We start from the raw sequence: 19291 nt of genomic DNA on the forward strand, positions 1-19291 counted from the left end.
CTATGGATGCTATGCTATTCATGATGTTGGTAGTTTCTTTATTTTGATTGTTGGTGCTATGGATGCTATGCTATTCATGATGCAGGTAGTTTTGTTATTTTGCATGTTGGTGCTTTGGATGCTATGCTAGTCATGATGCTGGTAGTTTTGTTATTTTGATTGTTGGTGCTATGGATGCTATGCTATTCATGATGTTGGTAGTTTTGTTATTTTGCTTGTTGGTGCTATGGATGCTATGCTATTCATGATGTTGGTAGTTTTGTTATTTTGATTGTTGGTGCTATGGATGCTATGCTATTCATGATGTTGGTAGTTTTGTTATTTTGCTTGTTGGTGCTATGGATGCTATGCTATTCATGATGTTGGTAGTTTTGTTATTTTGATTGTTGGTGCTATGGATGCTATGCTATTCATGATGCTGGTAGTTTTGTTATTTTGATTGTTGGTGCTATGGATGCTGTGCTATTCATGATGCTGGTAGTTTTGTTATTTTGATTGTTGGTGCTATGGATGCTATGCTATTCATGATGTTGGTAGTTTTGTTATTTTGCTTGTTGGTGCTATGGATGCTGTGCTATTCATGATGTTGGTAGTTTCTTTATTTTGCTTGTTGGTGCTATGGATGCTATGCTATTCATGATGCTGGTAGTTTTGTTATTTTGATTGTTGGTGCTATGGATGCTATGCTATTCATGATGTTGGTAGTTTTGTTATTTTGATTGTTGGTGCTATGGATGCTATGCTATTCATGATGCTGGTAGTTTTGTTATTTTGATTGTTGGTGCTATGGATGCTATGCTATTCATGATGCTGGTAGTTTTGTTATTTTGATTGTTGGTGCTATGGATGCTGTGCTATTCATGATGCTGGTAGTTTTGTTATTTTGATTGTTGGTGCTATGGATGCTAAGCTATTCATGATGCTGGTAGTTTTGTTTTTGTGATTGTTGGTGCTATGGATGCTATGCTATTCATGATGTTGGTAGTTTTGTTATTTTGATTGTTGGTGCTATGGATGCTATGCTATTCATGATGCTGGTAGTTTTGTTATTTTGATTGTTGGTGCTATGGATGCTATGCTATTCATGATGCTGGTAGTTTTGTTATTTTGATTGTTGGTACTATGGATGCTATGCTATTCATGATGCTGGTAGTTTTGTTATTTTGATTGTTGGTGCTATGGATGCTAAGCTATTCATGATGTTGGTAGTTTTTTTATTTTGATTGTTGGTGCTATGGATGCTATGCTATTCATGATGCTGGTAGTTTTGTTATTTTGATTGTTGGTGCTATGGATGCTATGCTATTCACGATGCAGGTAGTTTGTTTATTTTGATTGTTGGTGCTATGGCTGCTATGCTATTCATGATGCTGGTAGTTTTGTTATTTTGATTGTTGGTGCTATGGATGCTATGCTATTCATGATGCTGGTAGTTTTGTTATTTTGATTGTTGGTGCTATGGATGCTGTGCTATTCATGATGCTGGTAGTTTTGTTATTTTGATTGTTGGTGCTATGGATGCTATGCTATTCATGATGCTGGTAGTTTTGTTATTTTGATTGTTGGTGCTATGGATGCTATGCTATTCATGATGCTGGTAGTTTTGTTATTTTGATTGTTGGTGCTATGGATTCTGTGTTATTCATGATGTTGGTAGTTTTGTTATTTTGATTGTTGTTGCTATGGATACTATGCTATTCATGATGCTGGTAGTTTTGTTATTTTGATTGTTGGTGCTATGGATGCTATGCTATTCATGATGTTGGTAGTTTTGTTATTTTGATTGTTGGTGCTATGGATGCTGTGCTATTCATGATGCTGGTAGTTTTGTTATTTTGATTGTTGGTGCTATGGATGCTATGCTATTCATGATGTTGGTAGTTTTGTTATTTTGATTGTTGGTGCTATGGATGCTATGCTATTCATGATGCTGGTAGTTTTGTTATTTTGATTGTTGGTGCTATGGATGCTATGCTATTCATGATGCTGGTAGTTTTGTTATTTTGATTGTTGGTGCTATGGATGCTATGCTATTCATGATGCTGGTAGTTTTGTTATTTTGCTTGTTGGTGCTATGGATGCTATGCTATTCATGATGCTGGTAGTTTTGTTATTTTGCTTGTTGGTGCTATGGATGCTATGCTATTCATGATGTTGGTAGTTTCTTTATTTTGGGTGTTGGTGCTATGGATGCTGTGCTATTCATGATGCTGGTAGTTTTGTTATTTTGATTGTTGGTGCTATGGATGCTATGCTATTCATGATGTTGGTAGTTTTGTTATTTTGATTGTTGGTGCTATGGATGCTGTGCTATTCATGATGCTGGTAGTTTTGTTATTTTGATTGTTGGTGCTATGGATGCTATGCTATTCATGATGCTGGTAGTTTTGTTATTTTGATTGTTGGTGCTATGGATGCTATGCTATTCATGATGTTGGTAGTTTATTTTGCTTGTTGGTGCTATGGATGCTGTGCTATTCATGATGCTGGTAGTTTTGTTATTTTGATTGTTGGTGCTATGGATGCTATGCTATTCATGATGCTGGTAGTTTTGTTATTTTGATTGTTGGTGCTATGGATGCTATGCTATTCATGATGCTGGTAGTTTTGTTATTTTGATTGTTGGTGCTATGGATGCTATGCTATTCATGATGCTGGTAATTTTGTTATTTTGATTGTTGGTGCTATGGATGCTTTATTTTGATTGTTGGTGCTATGGATGCTATGCTATTCATGATGCTGGTAGTTTTGTTATTTTGCTTGTTGGTGCTATGGATGCTATGCTATTCATGATGCTGGTAGTTTTGTTATTTTGATTGTTGGTGCTATGGATGCTATGCTATTCATGATGCTGGTAGTTTTGTTATTTTGATTGTTGGTGCTATGGATGCTATGCTATTCATGATGTTGGTAGTTTCTTTATTTTGGGTGTTGGTGCTATGGATGCTATGCTATTCATGATGTTGGTAGTTTTGTTATTTTGATTGTTGGTGCTATGGATGCTGTGCTATTCATGATGCTGGTAGTTTTGTTATTTTGATTGTTGGTGCTATGGATGCTATGCTATTCATGATGTTGGTAGTTTCTTTATTTTGCTTGTTGGTGCTATGGATGCTATGCTATTCATGATGTTGGTAGTTTTGTTATTTTGATTGTTGGTGCTATGGATGCTGTGCTATTCATGATGCTGGTAGTTTTGTTATTTTGATTGTTGGTGTTATGGATGCTATGCTATTCATGATGCTGGTAGTTTCTTTCTTTATTTTGATTGTTGGTGTTATGGATGCTATGCTATTCATGATGCTGGTAGTTTTGTTATTTTGATTGTTGGTGCTATGGATGCTGTGCTATTCATGATGCTGGTAGTTTTGTTATTTTGATTGTTGGTGCTATGGATGCTATGCTATTCATGATGCTGGTAGTTTTGTTATTTTGATTGTTGGTGCTATGGATGCTATGCTATTCATGATGCTGGTAGTTTTGTTATTTTGATTGTTGGTGCTATGGATGCTATGCTATTCATGATGCTGGTAGTTTTGTTATTTTGATTGTTGGTGCTATGGATGCTATGCTATTCATGATGTTGGTAGTTTACTTATTTTGCTTGTTGCTGCTATGGATGCTATGCTATTCATGATGCTGGTAGTTTTGTTATTTTGATTGTTGGTGCTATGGATGCTAAGCTATTCTTGATGCTGGTAGTTTTGTTATTTTGATTGTTGCTGCTATGGATGCTATGCTATTCATGATGCTGGTAGTTTTGTTATTTTGATTGTTGGTGCTATGGATGCTAAGCTATTCATGATGCTGGTAGTTTTGTTATTGTGATTGTTGGTGCTATGGATGCTATGCTATTCATGATGCTGGTAGTTTTATGCTATTCATGATGCTGGTAGTTTTGTTATTTTGATTGTTGGTGCTATGGATGCTATGCTATTCATGATGTTGGTAGTTTCTTTATTTTGCTTGTTGGTGCTATGGATGCTATGCTATTCATGATGCTGGTAGTTTTGTTATTTTGATTGTTGGTGCTATGGATGCTGTGCTGTGCTATTCATGATGTTGGTAGTTTTGTTATTTTGCATGTTGGTGCTATGGATGCTATGCTATTCATGATGCTGGTAGTTTTGTTATTTTGATTGTTGGTGCTATGGATGCTATGCTATTCATGATGCTGGTAGTTTTGTTATTTTGATTGTTGGTGCTATGGATGCTATAATATTCATGATGTTGGTAGTTTTGTTATTTTGATTGTTGGTGCTATGGATGCTATGCTATTCATGATGCTGGTAGTTTTGTTATTTTGATTGTTGGTGCTATGGATGCTATGCTATTCATGATGTTGGTAGTTTCTTTATTTTGGGTGTTGGTGCTATGGATGCTATGCTATTCATGATGCTGGTAGTTTTGTTATTTTGATTGTTGGTGCTATGGATGCTATGCTATTCATGATGCTGGTAGTTTTGTTATTTTGATTGTTGGTGCTATGGATGCTATGCTATTCATGATGCTGGTAGTTTTGTTATTTTGATTGTTGGTGCTATGGATGCTATGCTATTCATGATGCTGGTAGTTTTGTTATTTTGATTGTTGGTGCTATGGATGCTGTGCTATTCATGATGCTGGTAGTTTTGTTATTTTGATTGTTGGTGCTATGGATGCTATGCTATTCATGATGTTGGTAGTTTCTTTATTTTGATTGTTGGTGCTATGGATGCTATGCTATTCATGATGTTGGTAGTTTTGTTATTTTGATTGTTGGTGCTATGGATGCTATGCTATTCATGATGCTGGTAGTTTTGTTATTTTGATTGTTGGTGCTATGGATGCTATGCTATTCATGATGCTGGTAGTTTTGTTATTTTGATTGTTGGTGCTATGGATGCTATGCTATTCATGATGCTGGTAGTTTTGTTATTTTGATTGTTGGTGCTATGGATGCTATGCTATTCATGATGTTGGTAGTTTTGTTATTTTGATTGTTGGTGCTATGGATGCTGTGCTATTCATGATGCTGGTAGTTTTGTTATTTTGATTGTTGGTGCTATGGATGCTGTGCTATTCATGATGCTGGTAGTTTTGTTATTTTGCTTGTTGGTGCTATGGATGCTATGCTATTCATGATGCTGGTAGTTTTGTTATTTTGATTGTTGGTGCTATGGATGCTATGCTATTCATGATGCTGGTAGTTTTGTTATTTTGATTGTTGGTGCTATGGATGCTATGCTATTCATGATGTTGGTAGTTTTGTTATTTTGATTGTTGTTGCTATGAATGCTATGCTATTCATGATGTTGGTAGTTTAATTATTTTGATTGTTGGTGCTATGGATGCTATGCTATTCATGATGCTGGTAGTTTTGTTATTTTGATTGTTGGTGCTATGGATGCTATGCTATTCATGATGCTGGTAGTTTTGTTATTTTGCTTGTTGGTGCTATGGATGCTATGCTATTCATGATGTCATGATGCTGGTAGTTTTGTTATTTTGATTGTTGGTGCTATGGATGCTGATGCTATGCTATTCATGATGCTTGTAGTTTTGTTATTTTGATTGTTGGTGCTATGGATGCTATGATATTCATGATGTTGGTAGTTTTGTTATTTTGATTGTTGGTGCTATGGATGCTATGCTATTCATGATGTTGGTAGTTTTGTTATTTTGATTGTTGGTGCTATGGATTCTGTGCTATTCATGATGCTGGTAGTTTTGTTATTTTGATTGTTGGTGCTATGGATGCTATGCTATTCATGATGTTGGTAGTTTTGTTATTTTGATTGTTGGTGCTATGGATGCTGTGCTATTCATGATGCTGGTAGTTTTGTTATTTTGATTGTTGGTGCTATGGATGCTATGCTATTCATGATGTTGGTAGTTTCTTTATTTTGATTGTTGGTGCTATGGATGCTATGCTATTCATGATGTTGGTAGTTTTGTTATTTTGCATGTTGGTGCTATGGATGCTATGCTATTCATGATGCTGGTAGTTTATTTTTATTGCTGTTATGGATGCTGTGCTATTCATGATGTTGGTAGTTTCTTTATTGTGGGTGTTGGTGGTATGGATGCTGTGCTATTCATGATGCAGGTAGTTTTGCTATTTTGATTGTTGGTGCTATGGATGCTATGCTATTCATGATGTTGGTAGTTTTGTTATTTTCCTTGTTGGTGCTATGGATCTTATGTTTTTCATGCTGCTGGTAGTTTTGTTATTTTGATTGTTGGTGCTATGGATGCTATGCTATTCATGATGCTGGTAGTTTTGTTATTTTGCTTGTTGGTGCTATGGATGCTATGCTATTCATGATGTTGGTAGTTTTGTTATTTTGATTGTTGGTGCTATGGATGCTATGCTATTCATGATGCTGGTAGTTTTGTTATTCTTATTGTTGGTGCTATGGATGCTGTGCTATTCATGGTGCTGGTAGTTTTGTTATTTTGATTGTTGGTGCTATGGATGCTATGCTATTCATGATGCTGGTAGTTTTGTTATTCTTATTGTTGGTGCTATGGATGCTATGCTATTCATGATGCTGGTAGTTTTGTTATTTTGATTGTTGGTGCTATGGATGCTATGCTATTCATGATGCTGGTAGTTTTGTTATTTTGATTGTTGGTGCTATGGATGCTATGCTATTCATGATGTTGGTAGTTTCTTAATTTTGATTGTTGGAGCCATGGATGCTATGCTATTCATGATGCTGGTAGTTTTGTTATTTTGATTGTAGGTGCTTTGGATGCTATGCTATTCATGATGTTGGTAGTTTCTTTATTTTGATTGTTGGTGCTATGGATGCTATGCTATTCATGATGCTGGTAGTTTTGTTATTTTGATTGTTGGTGTTATGGATGCTGTGCTATTCATGATGCTGCTAGTTTTGTTATTTTGATTGTTGGTGCTATGGATGCTATGCTATTCATGATGCTGGTAGTTTTGTTATTTTGATTGTTGGTGCTATGGATGCTATGCTATTCATGATGCTGGTAGTATTGTTATGTTGATTGTTGGTGCTATGGATGCTATGCTATTCATGATGCTGGTAGTTTTGTTATTTTGATTGTTGGTGCTATGGATGCTATGCTATTCATGATGCTGGTAGTTTTGTTATTTTGATTGTTGGTGCTATGGATGCTATGCTATTCATGATGTTGGTAGTTTCTTTATTTTGCTTGTTGGTGCTATGGATGCTATGCTATTCATGATGTTGGTAGTTTTGTTATTTTGATTGTTGGTGCTATGGATGCTATGCTATTCATGATGTTGGTAGTTTTGTTATTTTGATTGTTGGTGCTATGGATGCTATGCTATTCATGATGCTGGTAGTTTTGTTATTTTGATTGTTGGTGCTATGGATGCTATGCTATTCATGATGCTGGTAGTTTTGTTATTTTGCTTGTTGGTGCTATGGATGCTATGCTATTCATGATGTTGGTAGTTTCTTTATTTTGGGTGTTGGTGCTATGGATGCTGTGCTATTCATGATGCTGGTAGTTTTGTTATTTTGATTGTTGGTGCTATGGATGCTATGCTATTCATGATGCTGGTAGTTTTGTTATTTTGATTGTTGGTGCTATGGATGCTATGCTATTCATGATGCTGGTAGTTTTGTTATTTTGATTGTTGGTGCTATGGATGCTGCTATGGATGCTATGCTATTCATGATGCTGGTAGTTTTGTTATTTTGATTGTTGGTGCTATGGATGCTATGCTATTCATGATGTTGGTAGTTTTGTTATTTTGATTGTTGGTGCTATGGATGCTGTGCTATTCATGATGCTGGTAGTTTTGTTATTTTGATTGTTGGTGCTATGGATGCTATGCTATTCATGATGCTGGTAGTTTTGTTATTTTGATTGTTGGTGCTATGGATGCTATGCTATTCATGATGTTGGTAGTTTTGTTATTTTGATTGTTGGTGCTATGGATGCTATGCTATTCATGATGCTGGTAGTTTTGTTATTTTGATTGTTGGTGCTATGGATGCTGTGCTATTCATGATGCTGGTAGTTTTGTTATTTTGATTGTTGGTGCTATGGATGCTATGCTATTCATGATGCTGGTAGTTTTGTTATTTTGATTGTTGGTGCTATGGATGCTATGCTATTCATGATGCTGGTAGTTTTGTTATTTTGCTTGTTGGTGCTATGGATGCTGTGCTATTCATGATGCTGGTAGTTTTGTTATTTTGATTGTTGGTGCTATGGATGCTGTGCTATTCATGATGCTGGTAGTTTTGTTATTTTGATTGTTGGTGCTATGGATGCTATGCTATTCATGATGCTGGTAGTTTTGTTATTTTGATTGTTGGTGCTATGGATGCTATGCTATTCATGATGTTGGTAGTTTTGTTATTTTGATTGTTGGTGCTATGGATGCTGTGCTATTCATGATGCTGGTAGTTTTGTTATTTTGATTGTTGGTGCTATGGATGCTATGCTATTCATGATGCTGGTAGTTTTGTTATTTTGATTGTTGGTGCTATGGATGCTATGCTATTCATGATGCTGGTAGTTTCTTTATTTTGCTTGTTGGTGCTATGGATGCTATGCTATTCATGATGCTGGTAGTTTCTTTATTTTGATTGTTGGTGCTATGGATGCTATGCTATTCATGATGCTGGTAGTTTTGTTATTTTGATTGTTGGTGCTATGGATGCTATGCTATTCATGATGCTGGTAGTTTTGTTATTTTGCTTGTTGGTGCTATGAATGCTATGCTATTCATGATGCAGGTAGTTTTCTTATTTTGATTGTTGGTGCTATGGATGCTATGCTATTCATGATGCTGGTAGTTTTGTTATTTTGATTGTTGGTGCTATGGATGCTATGCTATTCATGATGCTGGTAGTTTTGTTATTTTGATTGTTGGTGCTATGGATGCTATGCTATTCATGATGCTGGTAGTTTTGTTATTTTGATTGTTGGTGCTATGGATGCTATGCTATTCATGATGCTGGTAGTTTTGTTATTTTGCTTGTTGGTGCTATGGATGCTATGCTATTCATGATGCTGGTAGTTTTGTTATTTTGATTGTTGGTGCTATGGATGCTATGCTATTCATGATGCTGGTAGTTTTGTTATTTTGATTGTTGGTGCTATGGATGCTATGCTATTCATGATGTTGGTAGTTTTGTTATTTTGCTTGTTGGTGCTATGGATGCTGTGCTATTCATGATGCAGGTAGTTTTGTTATTTTGATTGTTGGTGCTATGGATGCTATGCTATTCATGATGCTGGTAGTTTTGTTATTTTGATTGTTGGTGCTATGGATGCTGTGCTATTCATGATGCTGGTAGTTTTGTTATTTTGATTGTTGGTGCTATGGATGCTATGCTATTCATGATGCTGGTAGTTTTGTTATTTTGATTGTTGGTGCTATGGATGCTATGCTATTCATGATGTTGGTAGTTTTGTTATTTTGCTTGTTGGTGCTATGGATGCTATGCTATTCATGATGCTGGTAGTTTTGTTATTTTGATTGTTGGTGCTATGGATGCTATGCTATTCATGATGTTGGTAGTTTTGTTATTTTGATTGTTGGTGCTATGGATGCTATGCTATTCATGATGCTGGTAGTTTTGTTATTTTGATTGTTGGTGCTATGGATGCTATGCTATTCATGATGCTGGTAGTTTTGTTATTTTGATTGTTGGTGCTATGGATGCTATGCTATTCATGATGCTGGTAGTTTTGTTATTTTTATTGTTGGTGCTATGGATGCTATGCTATTCACGATGCTGGTAGTTTTGTTATTGTAATTGTTGGGGCTATGGATGCTGTGCTATTCATGATGCTGGTAGTTTTGTTATTTTGGGTGTTGGTGCTATGGATGCTATGCTATTCATGATGCTGGTAATTTTGTTATTTTGATTGTTGGTGCTATGGATGCTATGCTATTCATGATGTTGGTAGTTTTGTTATTTTGATTGTTGGTGCTATGGATGCTGTGCTATTCATGATGTTGGTAGTTTTGTTATTTTGATTGTTGGTGCTATGGATGCTATGCTATTCATGATGCTGGTAGTTTTGTTATTTTGATTGTTGGTGCTATGGATGCTATGCTATTCATGATGCTGGTAGTTTTGTTATTTTGATTGTTGGTGCTATGGATGCTATGCTATTCATGATGTTGGTAGTTTTGTTATTTTGATTGTTGGTGCTATGGATGCTATGCTATTCATGATGCTGGTAGTTTTGTTATTTTGATTGTTGGTGCTATGGATGCTATGCTATTCATGATGTTGGTAGTTTTGTTATTTTGATTGTTGGTGCTATGGATGCTGTGCTATTCATGATGCTGGTAGTTTTGTTATTTTGATTGTTGGTGCTATGGATGCTATGCTATTCATGATGCTGGTAGTTTTGTTATTTTGATTGTTGGTGCTATGGATGCTGTGCTATTCATGATGCTGGTAGTTTTGTTATTTTGCATGTTGGTGCTATGGATGCTATGCTATTCATGATGTTGGTAGTTTTGTTATTTTGGGTGTTGGTGGTATGGATGCTATGATATTCATGATGCTGGTAGTTTTGTTATTTTTAATGTTGGTGCTATGGATGCTGTGCTATTCATGATGCTGGTAGTTTGTTATTTTGCTTGTTGGTGCTATGGATGCTATGCTATTCATGATGCTGGTAGTTTTGTTATTTTGATTGTTGGTGCTATGGATGCTATGCTATTCATGATGCTGGTAGTTTTGTTATTTTGATTGTTGGTGCTATGGATGCTATGCTATTCATGATGCTGGTAGTTTTGTTATTTTGATTGTTGGTGCTATGGATGCTATGCTATTCATGATGTTGGTAGTTTTGTTATTTTGCTTGTTGGTGCTATGGATGCTATGCTATTCATGATGTTGGTAGTTTTGTTATTTTGCTTGTTGTTGCTATGGATGCTATGCTATTCATGATGCTGGTAGTTTTGTTATTTTGATTGTTGGTGCTATGGATGCTGTGCTATTCATGATGCTGGTAGGTAGTTTTGTTATTTTGCTTGTTGGTGCTATGGATGCTATGCTATTCATGATGTTGGTAGTTTTGTAATTTTGATTGTTGATGCTATGGATGCATGCTATTCATGATGCTGGTAGTTTTGTTATTTTGATTGTTGGTGCTATGGATGCTATGCTATTCATGATGCTGGTAGTTTTGTTATTTTGATTGTTGGTGCTATGGATGCTATGCTATTCATGATGCTGGTAGTTTTGTTATTTTGCTTGTTGGTGCTATGGATGCTATGCTATTCATGATGCTGGTAGTTTTGTTATTTTGATTGTTGGTGCTATGGATGCTATGCTATTCATGATGCTGGTAGTTTTGTTATTTTGATTGTTGGTGCTATGGATGCTATGCTATTCATGATGCTGGTAGTTTTGTTATTTTGATTGTTGGTGCTATGGATGCTATGCTATTCATGATGTTGGTAGTTTCTTTATTTTGCTTGTTGGTGCTATGGATGCTATGCTATTCATGATGCTGGTAGTTTTGTTATTTTGATTGTTGGTGCTATGGATGCTGTGCTATTCATGATGCTGGTAGTTTTGTTATTTTGATTGTTGGTGCTATGGATGCTGTGCTATTCATGATGCTGGTAGTTTTGTTATTTTGATTGTTGGTGCTATGGATGCTATGCTATTCATGATGTTGGTAGTTTTGTTATTTTGCTTGTTGGTGCTATGGATGCTATGCTATTCATGATGCTGGTAGTTTTGTTATTTTGATTGTTGGTGCTATGGATGCTATTCATGATGCAGGTAGTTTTGCTATTTTGATTGTTGGTGTTATGGATACTATGCTTTTCATGATGCTGGTAGTTTTGTTATTTTGATTGTTGGTGCTGTGGATGCTATGCTATTCATGATGTTGGTAGTTTTGTTATTTTGCTTGTTGGTGCTATGGATCTTATGTTTTTCATGATGCTGGTAGTTTTGTTATTTTGATTGTTGGTGCTATGGATGCTATGCTATTCATGATGCTGGTAGTTTTGTTATTTTGATTGTTGGTGCTATGGATGCTATGCTATTCATGATGCTGGTAGTTTTGTTATTTTGATTGTTGGTGCTATGGATGCTGTGCTATTCATGATGCTGGTAGTTTTGTTATTTTGATTGTTGGTGCTATGGATGCTATGCTATTCATGATGTTGGTAGTTTTGTTATTTTGCATGTTGGTGCTATGGATGCTGTGCTATTCTTGATGTTGGTAGTTTTGTTATTTTGCATGTCGGTGCTATGGATGCTATGCTATTCATGATGCTGGTAGTTTTGTTATTTTTATTGTTGGTGCTATGGATGCTATGCTATTCATGATGCTGGTAGTTTTGTTATTTTTATTGTTGGTGCTATGGATGCTATGCTATTCATGATGCTGGTAGTTTTGTTATTTTTATTGTTGGTGCTATGGATGCTATGCTATTCATGATGCTGGTAGTTTTGTTATTTTGATTGTTGGTGCTATGGATGCTATGCTATTCATGATGCTGGTAGTTTTGTTATTTTGATTGTTGGTGCTATGGATGCTATGCTATTCATGATGTTGGTAGTTTCTTTATTTTGCTTGTTGGTGCTATGGATGCTATGCTATTCATGATGCTGGTAGTTTTGTTATTTTGCTTGTTGGTGCTATGGATGCTATGCTATTCATGATGCTGGTAGTTTTGTTATTTTGATTGTTGGTGCTATGGATGCTATGCTATTCATGATGCTGGTAGTTTTGTTATTTTGATTGTTGGTGCTATGGATGCTATGCTATTCATGATGCTGGTAGTTTCTTTATTTTGCTTGTTGGTGCTATGGATGCTGTGCTATTCATGATGCTGGTAGTTTTGTTATTTTGATTGTTGGTGCTATGGATGCTATGCTATTCATGATGTTGGTAGTTTCTTTATTTTGCTTGTTGGTGCTTTGGATGCTATGGTATTCCTGAGGCTGGTGGTTTCTGTATTTTGCATGTTGGTGCTATGGATGCTATGCTATTCATGATGCTGGTAGTTTTGTTATTTTGATTGTTGGTGCTATGGATGCTGTGCTATTCATGATGCTGGTAGTTTTGTTATTTTGATTGTTGGTGCTATGGATGCTATGCTATTCATGATGCTGGTAGTTTTGTTATTTTGATTGTTGGTGCTATGGATGCTATGCTATTCATGATGCTGGTAGTTTCTTTATTTTGGGTGTTGGTGCTATGGATGCTGTGCTATTCATGATGCTGGTAGTTTTGTTATTTTGATTGTTGGTGCTATGGATGCTATGCTATTCATGATGTTGGTAGTTTCTTTATTTTGGGTGTTGGTGCTATGGATGCTATGCTATTCATGATGTTGGTAGTTTCTTTATTTTGATTGTTGGTGCTATGGATGCTATGCTATTCATGATGCTGGTAGTTTTGTTATTTTGATTGTTGGTGCTATGGATGCTATGCTATTCATGATGTTGGTAGTTTCTTTATTTTGATTGTTGGTGCTATGGATGCTGTGCTATTCATGATGCTGGTAGTTTTGTTATTTTGATTGTTGGTGCTATGGATGCTGTGCTATTCATGATGCTGGTAGTTTTGTTATTTTGATTGTTGGTGCTATGGATGCTATGCTATTCATGATGCTGGTAGTTTTGTTATTTTGATTGTTGGTGCTATGGATGCTATGCTATTCATGATGTTGGTAGTTTTGTTATTTTGATTGTTGGTGCTATGGATGCTATGCTATTCATGATGCTGGTAGTTTTGTTATTTTGATTGTTGGTGCTATGGATGCTGTGCTATTCATGATGCTGGTAGTTTTGTTATTTTGATTGTTGGTGCTATGGATGCTATGCTATTCATGATGTTGGTAGTTTTGTTATTTTGATTGTTGGTGCTATGGATGCTATGCTATTCATGATGTTGGTAGTTTTGTTATTTTGATTGTTGGTGCTATGGATGCTATGTTATTCATGATGTTGGTAGTTTTGTTATTTTGATTGTTGGTGCTATGGATGCTGTGCTATTCATGATGCTGGTAGTTTTGTTATTTTGATTGTTGGTGCTATGGATGCTATGCTATTCATGATGTTGGTAGTTTTGTTATTTTGATTGTTGGTGCTATGGATGCTGTGCTATTCATGATGCTGGTAGTTTTGTTATTTTGCTTGTTGGTGCTATGGATGCTATGCTATTCATGATGTTGGTAGTTTCTGTATTTTGCTTGTTGTTGCTATGGATGCTATGCTATTCATGATGCTGGTAGTTTCTTTATTTTGCTTGGTGCTATGGATGCTGTGCTATTCATGATGTTGGTAGTTTCTTTATTTTGCTTGTTGGTGCTATGGATGCTATGCTATTCATGATGTTGGTAGTTTCTTTATTTTGGGTGTTGGTGCTATGGATGCTATGCTATTCATGATGCTGGTAGTTTTGTTATTTTGCTTGTTGGTGCTATGGATGCTGTGCTATTCATGATGTTGGTAGTTTCTTTATTTTGCTTGTTGGTGCTATGGATGCTATGCTATTCATGATGTTGGTAGTTTCTTTATTTTGCTTGTTGGTGCTATGGATGCTATGCTATTCATGATGTTGGTAGTTTTGTTATTTTGCTTGTTGGTGCTATGGATGCTGTGCTATTCATGATGTTGGTAGTTTTGTTATTTTGATTGTTGGTGCTATGGATGCTATGCTATTCATGATGTTGGCAGTTTCTTTATTTTGGGTGTTGATTTTGATTATTGGTTCTATGGATACAATGCTATTCATCATGTTGGTAGTTTCTGTATTTTGCTTGTTGGTGCTTTGGATGCTGTGCTATTCATGATGTTGGTAGTTTTGTTATTTTGATTGTTGGTGCTATGGATGCTATGCTATTCATGATGTTGGCATTTCTTTATTTTGGGTGTTGATTTTGATTGTTGGTTCTATGGATGCTATGCTATTCATGATGTTGGTAGTTTCTTTATTTTGCTTGTTGGTGCTATGGATGCTATGCTATTCATGATGTTGGTAGTTTTGTTATTTTGCTTGTTGGTGCTATGGATGCTGTGCTATTCATGATGTTGGTAGTTTCTTTATTTTGGGTGTTGGTGCTATGGATGCTATGCTATTCATGATGTTGGTAGTTTCTTTATTTTGGGTGTTGGTGCTATGGATGCTATGCTATTCATGATGCTGGTAGTTTTGTTATTTTGATTGTTGGTGCTATGGATGCTGTGCTATTCATGATGCTGGTAGTTTTGTTATTTTGATTGTTGGTGCTATGGATGCTGTGCTATTCATGATGCTGGTAGTTTTGTTATTTTGCTTGTTGGTGCTATGGATGCTATGCTATTCATGATGTTGGTAGTTTTGTTATTTTGCTTGTTGGTGCTATGGATGCTATGCTATTCATGATGTTGGTAGTTTTGTTATTTTGATTGTTGGTGCTATGGATGCTGTGCTATTCATGATGCTGGTAGTTTCTGTATTTTGCTTGTTGGTGCTATGGATGCTATGCTATTCTTGATGTTGATAGTTTCTTTATTTTGGGTGTTGGTGCTATGGATGCTATGCTATTCATGATGCTGGTAGTTTATTTTGCTTGCTGTTATGGATGCTGTGCTATCCATGATGGTACTAGTTTCTTTATTTTGCTTGTTGGTGCTATGGATGCTATGCTATTCATGATGTTGGTAGCTTTTGTATTTTGCTTGTTGGTGCTATGGATGCTATGCTATTCATGATGTTGGTAGTTTTGTTATTTTGCTTGTTGGTGCTATGGATGCTGTGCTATTCATGATGCTGGTAGTTTTGTTATTTTGATTGTTGGTGCTATGGATGCTGTGCTATTCATGATGCTGGTAGTTTTGTTATTTTGATTGTTGGTGCTATGGATGCTATGCTATTCATGATGTTGGTAGTTTCTTTATTTTGGGTGTTGGTGCTATGGATGCTATGCTATTCATGATGCTGGTAGTTTTGTTATTTTGCTTGTTGGTGCTATGGATGCTATGCTATTCATGATGTTGGTAGTTTCTTTATTTTGGGTGTTGGTGCTATGGATGCTGTGCTATTCATGATGCAGGTAGTTTTGTTATTTTGATTGTTGGTGCTATGGATGCTATGTTTTTCATGATGCTGGTAGTTTTGTTATTTTGATTGTTGGTGCTATGGATGCTGTGCTATTCATGATGCTGGTAGTTTTGTTATTTTGCTTGTTGGTGCTATGGATGCTATGCTATTCATGATGTTGGTAGTTTCTTTATTTTGGGTGTTGGTGCTATGGATGCTATGCTATTCATGATGCTGGTAGTTTTGTTATTTTGATTGTTGGTGCTATGGATGCTATGCTATTCATGATGTTGGTAGTTTCTTTATTTTGGGTGTTGGTGCTATGGATGCTGTGCTATTCATGGTGTTGGTAGTTTCTTTATTTTGGGTGTTGGTGCTATGGATGCTATGCTATTCATGATGTTGGTAGTTTCTTTATTTTGTGTGTTGGTGCTATGGATGCTATGCTATTCATGATGTTGGTAGTTTCTTTATTTTGATTGTTGGTGCTATGGATGCTATGCTATTCATGATGTTTGTAGTTTCTTTATTTTGAGTGTTGGTGCTATGGATGCTATGATATTCATGATGTTGGTAGTTTTGTTATTTTGATTGTTGGTGATATGGATGCTGCGCTATTCATGATGCTGGTAGTTCTTTTATTTTGCATGTTGGTGCTTTGGATGCTGTGCTATTCATGATGTTGGTAGTTTTGTTATTTTGCTTGTTGGTGCTATGGATGCTGTGCTATTCATGATGTTGGTAGTTTCTTTATTTTGCTTGTTGGTGCTATGGATGCTATGCTATTCATGATGTTGGTAGTTTCTTTATTTTCACCACAAGCGCTTTCACCCTGACTGAAATGCAGGGCTTTTTCAAGTACAAGAGAAACATAATGCCCCTCCCATTTAAATACCCCTATGCATAAAAGAGCACCAAAACATTTTAAAGCTGTATGTACAAGGTTCTCATCTGAAATATAAAATGTTGACAGAATAAATCCAAAAAATCCAATAACAAAATCCCTTCATAACCATAATTTATAAAGCTTAATAAGCCTATATGGCTGTAATACAATAAGTTGTCACAAAATACAAATGCAGTGAAACTTGCTACAAAAAGGCCCCCATGTTAAGAGTTCATCACAACTTCTCAGCTCTCCTAACCAAGTAGGGTTTAATACATATGTGATTGTTTAATCCTGGAGGTTGAGCTGCATTTAATTTTACTTGCCAATAAGTCTCCCTGCAGTATAGCCAGTTCTCCCATTCTTAACCCCTAGGGTCTATATGAACTTCTTCAAGCATTCTGAAAAGAAAACCTGTATGTGTAGGTTCCATGTGTAGATGCCTATACAATGCACTATTTAAGTTCTTTTTCCTAATATTATAGGTGTGTTCGTAGATACGTTTGTTAAGTGCCGTTTCTGATTTTCCGACATAAAAACTAGGGCAACCTTTACACAATGCCAAATATACTATACCTCTGGTAGTGCAGTTACCCTTTCTAAACTGCACACTACTCTTTGCATAATTGTTCAAAGTGACGTTTACTTTATCACAAATGCATTTACAATACCCGCATCTTCCACACTTTCTTGTACCCTGATCCTCCTGCAGTCTAATCTTGTTGTTTTTTTTCAAAAAGCCTTTTTAAGTTGATCCCTGTTTTAAAAACAAAATTTAGACTCTCCCCTACCTTGTTAACAATGTCCTGGTTAAATTTCAGCATCTTCCAATTCCTTTTAACTAAATCATTAATTTTCCTAGAAGCACCACTGTGCTGTAAAACCAAAGACATCCTAAAGGGTTGATCACCAGTAACCCTCTCCATAGTGGCACACTGCAGGGCATTACCTAAAAGGAGGAAGTATTTTACATGCCACCTCGCTATAACCTCATTAGATACTTCCTCTATCAAGTTGGTAGGGTAACCTCTTACTTTAAACAACTCAGAAATAAACTCAATTTCAGATAAAAATCTACCCTTTCCGAGGTCATTCTTGCTGCTCTAATCATCTGACCCTTCACAATGCTTTTTTTCTGCTTCCAGGGATGATTACTGTTGCAAGGCAAATAGGAATTACTAAAAGTATTCTTCCTATGAATCCTAGACCTTAGAACTCTATCAATTTTGTCCAACCTTACGTCTAAATAGGAAAAGAACAAGAGCTGGAACTAGTCAACTGAATAAAAAATGTCACCAAAAGCAGTTCCAAAAGTACAAATGTAGGCACCAGCACGAATCCACTCCAAAATTAATGTAAAACAGGTTTATTCACTTAAACAGTTGAGCACTTTCATCATACAATAGACTTCATCAGAACAATGATACTTAATTCATACTCACTTATATATACAAAAAAACAGTCACCTGACTCTAACCATTTAAATATTAAAGTGCTAGTGCTACTAATTCATTACCTCCTTTAAATTACAAACACTCCCAATACATATTAGTCCCATGCATTCTGACATATTCCTCTGTTAAAAAACAATACAGAAAACACTTATAACATATAACCTTGTGTGATTCTTATAAAAAATACAATATGTAAAATCTCATACTAAAAATATCATACTCTAAGGTACTCCGAATGTCTTTTTAAAAAAACAAATATCAAATGGAAATAAAAATACAGATAGTGCCACTAAGCCATGATGGGGTTTTTTGGTCTATTTATTAGTATACATCATGAAAAACTGCCCTAACCCTTGTAAATATTCACCTTAAGTTGTCCAATATGGGTTTGATAGATATGTGCTCAGTTATTCCAGGGTACTCTGATGCATTGAGTTTAATTTGCCATCTCACTTCTTTGTCACTAACCATCTTTCTAATGTCCCCTCCCCTCACATTACACTTTATCAGTTCTAATATACCAAATTTGAAATTGGTACATTCCTTATTCTCATTCAAATGTTTCCACAAAGCATTGTTGTCATCATGCTTCTTTATACTATACTGATGGTCATAAATTCTATTACGTAGACATCTTATAGTCTTTCCTACGTAAAAACAGGGACAATGTGAACAGGTGGCTAAATATACTAAATTCTTAGATCTACAATTCCCTTTATGAAACCTAATCCTAGCCTGGTTATAATTTTGCAGCACTATCTCCTGCGTCTCCATGATATACTGACATTGTGAGCACGTACCACACCGAGTGGTACCTGGGCCTCCAATTCTATCCTTGTTCCCAGTAAATTTTCTCTCAAAAAGATATTTCATATTAAACCCATTTTTATGCACAAAATATGGCTCCTTCCCCACAATGTTAATAATCCTACTATCTGCT

This window comes from Protopterus annectens, chromosome 3.part1 (genome assembly GCF_019279795.1).
Source record: "Protopterus annectens isolate FY-2018-M chromosome 3.part1, PAN1.0, whole genome shotgun sequence".
Taxonomy (NCBI): Eukaryota; Metazoa; Chordata; order Ceratodontiformes; family Protopteridae; genus Protopterus; species Protopterus annectens.